The sequence below is a fragment of the Pleurodeles waltl genome, chromosome 12 (genome assembly GCF_031143425.1).
Source record: "Pleurodeles waltl isolate 20211129_DDA chromosome 12, aPleWal1.hap1.20221129, whole genome shotgun sequence".
NCBI classification, from domain to species: Eukaryota; Metazoa; Chordata; class Amphibia; order Caudata; family Salamandridae; genus Pleurodeles; species Pleurodeles waltl.
The window spans coordinates 115,991,210-116,000,463 of record NC_090451.1 but is presented as its reverse complement, the minus strand read 5'-3'; the positions used below and the strand labels follow the sequence as shown (position 1 = coordinate 116,000,463).

At 49.0% G+C, this 9,254-nt stretch overlaps 1 non-coding gene across 1 annotated transcript; it reads left to right on the top strand.

Annotated features, from left to right (window-relative positions):
- The first annotated feature begins 868 nt into the window (after positions 1 to 868).
- On the top strand, positions 869 to 940 carry TRNAH-GUG (transfer RNA histidin (anticodon GUG)). The gene has a single exon. It is a non-coding gene; the product is annotated as a tRNA-His (tRNA).
- The last annotated feature ends 8,314 nt before the right edge of the window (positions 941 to 9,254 follow it).

The following is a 9,254-nucleotide window of genomic DNA, read 5'->3' as shown; positions in this document are numbered from 1 at the left end:
CCACAGTGTCACTCCATGCAACGCGACTGTATGCTACTCAACTCCACAACACTCTACTTCATGCAGTCCGACTCCACTCCTCCTAATTCTTTGCCACCCCTCTCCATGACACACTGTTCTCTGACTCTATGCCATTCCATGCCACTTCACTCTACACCACACTATGCCACTCTACACCACACTACTTTACTCTATGCTACTCTATGCCATTCTATGCAACCTCACTCCTCTCTACCCCACTCTGCTCTATGCCACTCCATTCCTCACAATGCTATTCAACGCCATGCCAAGGCACACCACTTCATTATATTCCACTGCATTCTATGACACATTACGTCACTCTACTCTTTGCACTTCAATCTACTCCCTTCTATGACCCTCCATTCATCACCACTCCATTGTTTGCTAGTCAAGTTTACGCCACTTCATTCCACACAATGCAACTCTAAAGCAGTATGCACCAAGTAGCTGAATGTGTCTGAAGAGACACCCAGAAAAGAAAAAAACAACAATATGTGGGGGCCTGTTCCGAGCCCCTCCTGGCCTGGAGGAGTTTGGTCAGCCGTGGATTAAGTTTTTGCAGTGTTCACTTCCCCGACCCCAGCACTCATAGAACACTTGAGACTTGCAGGGCAGAGTGGCGGATCTTGTTAAGAAGTCTGGGCTTCTTGGTTTATGGGGAGTCTTGTCACTGGAAGCAGAGAGGTAAATATTTGCTGTGATCTGCTACTCAAAGAAAAGACCCTGATCTAACTTGAAAAGATGGGTTTTCAACAAACGCTAAATCTATCCACTCCACGGACACTTTGACCTTTTTTAAGCCTATCAGAGCCACACCAGGGTAGTCTTTTCAGAGCCCAAGTAGCTCGCCGTGATCGTATAGTGGTTAGTACTCTGCGTTGTGGCCGCAGCAACCTCGGTTCGAATCCGAGTCACGGCATTGCAGGTGGCAATGTCACGGCAGTTGGGCAGCATTTTTATTCTCACTTCTTAATATTTACATGAGTTAAGAGCTTGAACCTAATTTCAACGGTGAAATTAAATGTCTTTGAAGAACGCGTTAACAATGTTATTATTTATTTCACCTTTCTGCGCTTTTACGTTTGTGGCGGTCCTGATGTGAAAAGTATGAGCTACAGTTTGGTTTCACGGGACCCGGTCAGCAAGAGGGATGGATGTCTGTGTCTCCTGTACCTGCAGCGCCGAGGCTCCTGTACTGACGCGGAGTAGCTTTCAATGTTGAAAGGGATCCTGCTAGTCAAATATCAGTTTTTGCAGCAATTCAGGCCGCGAAGAAAAAAGGTCTAAAAATAAATATTTGTATAGAAAGTAAGACTGAGCTCCCAAGGGTCTGAAAGAAAGAGGCGACGGAGAAGGACACTGAGAGGCGCACTCACCCAATCAGCGTTTGGCTTCATCATCCCGCACCCGACGGATCACCGGGCAGCTAGAGGGAAAGTTTTAAAACTTAAGCCAAGTTTATTAGTCGTGGTCGAATCGTGAATTACACAATTACGCTCCTTTGTGGAATTTGGAGTAATGTGGGGAAAGACATCTACCCAAGAGCGGAGGAAAAGAGCGCGAGCAGCGGCTGTTGTGCCAGTTCTGTTGCATTTAGAGCGATTTTCTTGTGAAAAGTGTATATCAGGTTCCTTTCGGATCTGAGCGTGTTATTGCACCAGGAAAATAGCCTTGTGTAATTCTGTACAACCTCGCATAATGTTGCTGTAATTTCGCGTAATTACACTGCAGTGAGTTACACTGGTTACGCCCATCCGTACATTTGACTCATGTTTAACAGAGAGGTCCGTCCATCCATTGATCCATTCATCTGTCCATCCATCTTTTTGCCTGTGTGCCTGCTTATCTATCTGCTCACCTACCTGTGCGTGACTGTGAACCTGTCTAACAGAGTGTTGATGCCTGGCTGTATGCTTTGTTAACACTACAACGCTCATAGGGACATTGAGGAGGACATCTTGGCGCTATGTTTTTTTTTGGTATGAAGCAACCGTTTTCAAATCCTGACAGTCCACACAAAGTTGATCATATGTGATCCCATTTTCGTACCAACAGCTGCTTCTCTATATACTTATCGGTCCACGTCTATTACTACATGTGCTTTCTATTTACCTTTCTATTTCAATCTGGGTATCTGCCTTACTGCCTATTTCTGCCCATCTCTGTTTATGTTAACACTTTAAAGCCTACATGCTGACTACCAAGGTCTTTGTGGCGTGGTTATTTCTAAAGCAGGCGCGTGTGATTTACAGCGGTTCCTGTGACGCTGATTATATCTCATCCATGATTTACTAACAGCTACATACCTGCCTTTCTGTCTACAAACCTGTACAGATGCATCAGTGCATGTGGCTTATTTATGACGATCTGTTTAACCTTCTATCCGTCCTTCTATCTGTGCAACTGTCTTACAGTTTCCCCTCTTTTATGTTGTTACAACACTATTTGTTAACCCCTTCTGTGCCGCGGACGTAGTGGTTACGTCCCGCGGCACAGTGCTGCTGTGCCGAGGACGTAACCACTACGTCCTCGGCACACAGCCCAGAGGGAGCGCTCTCGCTCCCTCTGTGTGCTTTAGTCAGGGATGGAAGGGGAAGCCCTTCCCCTTCCACCCCCGACCCCCCCACCCCACCATAATGACGTCTGCGCGCGATCGCGCGCTGACTTCATTATGGGATCCTCGCCGCACAGGAAGCCATTTGCTTCCTGTGCGGCGACGATAGAAGAGGTGAGTTCCTCTTCCCGGTGGGTGGGGGGTTGGGGCTAAAGAGGCACCGGGGAAAAGGAAAGGTTTTTCCTTTTCCCCGGTGTCTCTTTGAGCATTCCTGCTGCCCGATCGCATTGCGATCGGGCAGCAGGAATGCCCACTAGACACCAGGGATTTGTTTTTTTTATTGTTCTTTACTGTTTTTGGCACGCGGGGAGCGGCCCCTTGGGCAAGGGTCGCTCCCCTTTAGGGGGGCAATTACTACGGCCATTTCTGCCCCCCTTGGGGGCAGATTGGCTACTTTTCAGCCAGATGGGGCAGAAAACACTAGATCACCAGGGATTTTTTTTTTTTTTTGCATTTATGTGTTGGGGGGTGCCCCCTTGGGCAAGGGGCGCCCCCCCAAGGGGGCAGAGAACTGTTGGCCTTTTCTGCCCCCCTTGGGGGCATATCGGCCTATTTTTTTTAGGTCCATCTGCCCCCAAAGGGGGCAGAAGCCACTTAGGCACCAGGGATTGTGTGTGTAGTGGATGGGGGGCGCCCCCTTGGGCAAGGGTCGCTCCCCTTTGGGGGGCATGTATTTTAGGGCCATTTCTGCCCCCCTTGAGGGCAGACTGGCTACTTTTTAGCCAGATCTGCCCCCAAGGGGGGCAGAAAACACTAGATCACCAGGGATTTATAATTTATTTTGCATTTATGTGTTGGGGGGTGCCCCCTTGGGCAAGGGGCGCTCCCCCCAAGGGGGCAGAGAACTGTTGGCCATCGGCCTATTTTTTTTAGGTCCATCTGCCCCCAAGGGGGGCAGAAGCCACTTAGGCACCAGGGATTGTGTGTGTAGTGGATGGGGGGGGCGCCCCCTTGGGCAAGGGTCGCTCCCCTTTGGGGGGCATGTCTTTTAGGGCCATTTCTGCCCCCCTTGAGGGCAGATCAGCCTATTATTTTTAGGCTGATCTGCCCCAAGGGGGCAGAAACCACTAGAACGCCAGGGATTTTTTTTTTATTTGTTTATTTTTGTGGGGGGGCGTCCCCTTGGTCACGGGGCACCCCCCCAAAGGGGCCATTGACCTGTTGGCCATTTCTACACCCCCTGGGGGCAGATGGGCCTATTTTTTTAGACCCACCTGCCCCCAAGGGGGGCAGAAGCCATGTAGACACCAGGGATAGTGTGTGTGTGTGTGTGTTAGTGGATGGGGGGGGGCCTTGGGCAAGGGTCGCCCCCCCACTTTGGGGGCACATGTACCCAGGCCATTTCTGCACCCCTTGGAGACCGATCAGCCTTTTATTTTTAGGCTGGTCTGCCCCCAAGGGGGGCAGAAACCACTAGAACGCCAGGGATTTTTTTAAATTTGTTTATTTTTGTGGGGGGGCGTCCCCTTGGTCACGGGGCGCCCCCCCAAGGGGGGCATTGACCTGTTGGCCATTTCTACACCCCCTGGGGGCAGATGGGCCTATTTTTTTAGACCCACCTGCCCCCAAGGGGGGCAGAAGCCATGTAGACACCAGGGATAGTGTGTGTGTGTGTGTGTTAGTGGATGGGGGGGGGCCTTGGGCAAGGGTCGCCCCCCCACTTTGGGGGCACATGTACCCAGGCCATTTCTGCACCCCTTGGAGACCGATCAGCCTATTATTTTTAGGCTGGTCTGCCCCCAAGGGGGGCAGAAACCACTAGAACGCCAGGGATTTTTTGAAATTTGTTTATTTTTTTGGGGGGGCGTCCCCTTGGTCACGGGGCACCCCCCAAGGGGGGCATTGACCTGTTGGCCATTTCTACACCCCCTGGGGGCAGATGGGCCTATTTTTTTAGACCCACCTGCCCCCAAGGGGGGCAGAAGCCATGTAGACACCAGGGATAGTGTGTGTGTGTGTGTGTTAGTGGATGGGGGGGGGGGGCCTTGGGCAAGGGTCGCCCCCCCACTTTGGGGGCACATGTACCCAGGCCATTTCTGCACCCCTTGGAGACCGATCAGCCTATTATTTTTAGGCTGGTCTACCCCCAAGGGGGGCAGAAACCACTAGAACGCCAGGGATTTTTTTAAATGTGTTTATTTTTGTGGGGGGGCGTCCCCTTGGTCACGGGGCGCCCCCCCAAGGGGGGCATTGACCTGTTGGCCATTTCTACACCCCCTGGGGGCAGATGGGCCTATTTTTTTAGACCCACCTGCCCCCAAGGGGGGCAGAAGCCATGTAGACACCAGGGATGTGTGTGTGTTAGTGGATGGGGGGGGGCCTTGGGCAAGGGTCGCCCCCCCATTTTGGGAGCACATGTACCCAGGCCATTTCTGCACCCCTTGGAGACAGATCAGCCTATTATTTTTAGGCTGGTCTGCCCCCAAGGGGGGCAGAAACCACTAGAAAGCCAGGGATTTTTTAAAATTTGTTTATTTTTGTTGGGGGGGGCGTCCCCTTGGTCACGGGGCGCCCCCCCAAGGGGGGCATTGACCTGTTGGCCATTTCTACACCCCCTGGGGGCAGATGGGCCTATTTTTTTAGACCCACCTGCCCCCAAGGGGGGCAGAAGCCATGTAGACACCAGGGATAGTGTGTGTGTGTGTGTGTTAGTGGATGGGGGGGGGGGCCTTGGGCAAGGGTCGCCCCCCCACTTTGGGGGCACATGTACCCAGGCCATTTCTGCACCCCTTGGAGACAGATCAGCCTATTATTTTTAGGCTGGTCTGCCCCCAAGGGGGGCAGAAACCACTAGAACGCCAGGGCTTTTTTTTTATTTGTTTATTTTTGTGGGGGGGCGTCCCCTTGGTCACGGGCGCCCCCCCAAGGGGGGCATTGACCTGTTGGCCATTTCTACACCCCCTGGGGGCAGATGGGCCTATTGTCTTAGGCCCACCTGCCCCCAAGGGGGGCAGAAGCCACTTAGGCACCAGAGATAGTGTTGTGTGTGTTTTTTTTTTGTTTGAGGGCTGTCCCCTTTGGCAAGGGTCGCTCTCCATGGGGACACACTACTAAAGGTATTTTCTGGCTTCCTTGGGGCAGACAGGCCTATTTTTGTAGTAGGCCCATCTTCCCCTATGGCAGAATCCACTTAGGCACCAATTTCTAAATGTTTGATGGTGGGTTGTTTGTCAACTGAAGAAGTCTTTGCATTTGTGATAAAAAATGTTTTCCTCTTTTTTGTTCTAGTTCAAAGCTTTTGCTTTATTTGCTGTGGCTCCTTGCGGTTTTGGCGGTGGTTGACCTGCAGTTTGCACAGTTGCTTGTTTTAGGTAAGTAAAAACAATGTACTCCAAAGGAGTATTGTTGCCATGCATGAATGACATGTTTGTAGGGGGTGTACTAAATGCAGGATTGTGTGTGAAATTGTCCTTAGGTTTGTGCACAATGATATTTGTTTTGTCTTATTTCTAATTTGCCTTTCTTTCTTTATTTTTAGTGGGATATCATTGGTGATTGCTGTGTAGTTGCTGGTGAATCAAGCTTTTTCAGGCAAGTGAGCGGTATAGTTTTTGAGTTTATAACTCTTACTAACAAAGCTACACTTTGTTACTTGTCTTACACAGTGCTGGTTGTTGGTGGTGAATTTGTCCAGTTAATTTTAGCAGGAGAGATCATGGCTAGCCGCAGGATGACCGCTCAGCAGGTGGTTGGTATGCTTTTTGAGTCACAGTCTGATCATGACTATGAGACGGACTCTGCATCTGAGGCAGAGGAGGAAGTGAGAGATTCTGGCAGTGATGTTTCTGTTGGAGGGGAATCTTCTGATGATGAAGCCACACTCAGTGCAGATGAAGGGCCTGTTTTAGAGGAGGACATTGATGTGCCAATAGTGCAGCAACCTGGGGCTGAAAGGTTTCCCGTTATAAGACCTGATGTCTGGGTTGCCCCAAACATGGAGCAGCCAGAATTGCCTGCCTTTACTGGTCTCCCGGGGTGTAACGCCAATACAGAGAACTTTATGCCTATCAATTTCTTTGAGTTATTCATGGATGATATGTTTTTGGAAGAGATTGTTGAGCAGACTAATTTGTATGCGGAGCAGCATTTGAGGGACAACGCTGCTAGACTTAGGCCACACTCTAGAGCTGCCCAGTGGATTCCCACAAATTTGGAGGAGTTAAAAAAGTTTTTGGGTTTGACTTTTTTGATGGGGTTGATAAGGAAGCCGTCACTGGCTTCTTATTGGTCTACTAGTCCCTTGATGGCAACAGCTATATTTCCAGCGACCATGAGTCGTAATCGGTATTTGCTTCTTCTTAGGATGCTGCATTTTGTTGACAATGCATTAGTCTTGCCACGAGATCACCCAGATTCTGACTGTCTTTTTAAGATTAGGCCTGTCCTTGATCATTTTGTAGATCGGTTTTCGGAGGACTATGTTCCAGGCAAAGAGTTAAGTGTGGACGAGTCTTTGGTCCTCTTCAAGGGTCGTTTGGTTTTTAGGCAGTACATTCCTAGCAAAAGGGCACGATATGGAATTAAATTTCTGAAAGTAGGACAGGATATGTGTATAGTTTCCGTGTGTACACTGGTAGGGATTCTAATATTGACCCCCCTGGTTGTCCTCCCACTTTTGGAGTTACTGAGAAAATTGTGTGGGATCTTGGTAGGCGACTGTTCAACAAAGGTCACCATTTGTATGTAGACAATTTCTACACTGGTGTGCAATTGTTCAAGGAATTGTTTAGAGTGGACACAGTTGCTTGTGGCACAATCCGTTCTAACCGGAAAGGCTATCCAAGGGAGCTTGTCTGTAAAAAACTTGAGAGAGGACAGTGCTGTGCCTTGCGGAACGAGGAGCTGCTAGCTTTGAAATTTTCAGACAAGAGGGATGTCTACATGCTAAGTACCATCCATGATGAGAGTACTTCCCCTGTGACTGTTTGGGGCCAGGTTGCAGAAGTGCGCAAACCTGTGTGCATTTTAGATTATAATAAGCACATGGGAGGTGTAGATAGAGTTGACCAGAGGTTGGAACCTTATACTGCTATTCGTAAGTCTTACGTTTGGTATAAGAAGTTAGCACTTCACCTCTTCCACTTAGCAACCTTCAATGCTTTTATTGTGTTTAGGGATAGGTCTCCAGAGTCAAAGATGACATTTGTGAAATTTCAGGAGTCAGTGATAGAGAGCCTTATTGTGGTGGAACAGGCCAGAGTTCCTAGAGAAGCAGTGGTGGAGGATGTGGCTAGATTGAAAGATCGCCACTTTGCTGAGCACATTCCTCCCACACCCAAAAAAGACTTTCCAGCTAAGAAATGTAGAGTGTGTTTTCGAAGAGGTATCCGGAGGGAGACTCGAATGTACTGCCCAGATTGTCCTTCAAAGCCTGGGCTGTGTGTCGGTGCTTGTTTTAAGAATTACCACACCCAGAAGAATTTCTGGGAACAACCATGAGTGTAAACTCATGTCTGTTTTGTATTTTCATGTGTTTAGTTTCATGGTTAGCATTTCTGTCATGTTCTTAGTTAGAGCTTTTGTGTTTGTAGTTTTGTAATTCTTTCTACTTAGTTAGGGGTTCCTCTGTTTAAAAAAAAAAAAATGATGCCATTGTGTGTGGAGTGGGGCTTGGCTGAGGGTGTACATATTGACTTGCTGTTGGCTACTGCAACACACTGCCAGCCAAACACCAGTCCACACACTCCCATCAGCTGGTGTGATTGTTGTATCAGGCATGTGGGCGTATGTAAGTGATGGGCCCTTGAGTGGCGCTGTCTGTCGATGTGAGTGTTGTAATGTGCTGGGCCCGTGGCTGGCGGTGTGAATGGCCTTGTGTGTGTCATGTATGAAAGTTGTGTGAATGGACTGTAAAGCGGTTGGTGCCTTGTCGCGGCTTTACAGCTCACGAGCTGTGAGTCATTGGTTCAGTTTTTTGCCTTTCAGTTACTAACAGTGCATTTCATTTTTGTGAAAGCTCTTGTTAGTAAAATTTGAACCACTGAACCATCACTCACCCTCGTGCCAAATCCAACCAGTATGTGTGGTAAAAATGACGAAACCTGCTCCGCTGTAATCAGGCGTCGCAGCACACCTGTGACACGCTAGGTGCCTCAGGTGGGACCCCGATGATGAAGCATGCCACCAACTTGGTTGGTGGGTGAGGGGTCTTTTTCACATAACCTAAGTGTGTTTCTTTTTTTAAAGTTTTTAGTGTTTGGCACATCACAGACGTATGTGGGCACATCAAAACGATATATTACAAAACTACCTGTGTTTGGGGGGGAGAGGGCACCTATGTTTTTGGTCCTGTGTGCGGCCATCATCTAGGGAAACCTACCAAACCCAGACATTTTTTAAAACGAGACACCCAAAGGAGTCCAGGGAGGTGTGGCTTGCGTGGATCGCCCAACATTTTCTTACCCACACTCCTCTGTAAACCTCAAAATGTGCCTAAAAAAGCATATTTTCCTTACTTTTCTTCGTAGGATCACCACTCCAGCACAAAATTCCTACTCCCCAGTGTTCCCCTCAGCCTCCCAAGTAAAATGACACCTCACTTATGTGGGTCCCCAAAGCAGAGTCAGTCTAAAGATGTATAAAAGAATATGTCCTTATAAACTTGCTGTGCTATCCCCTC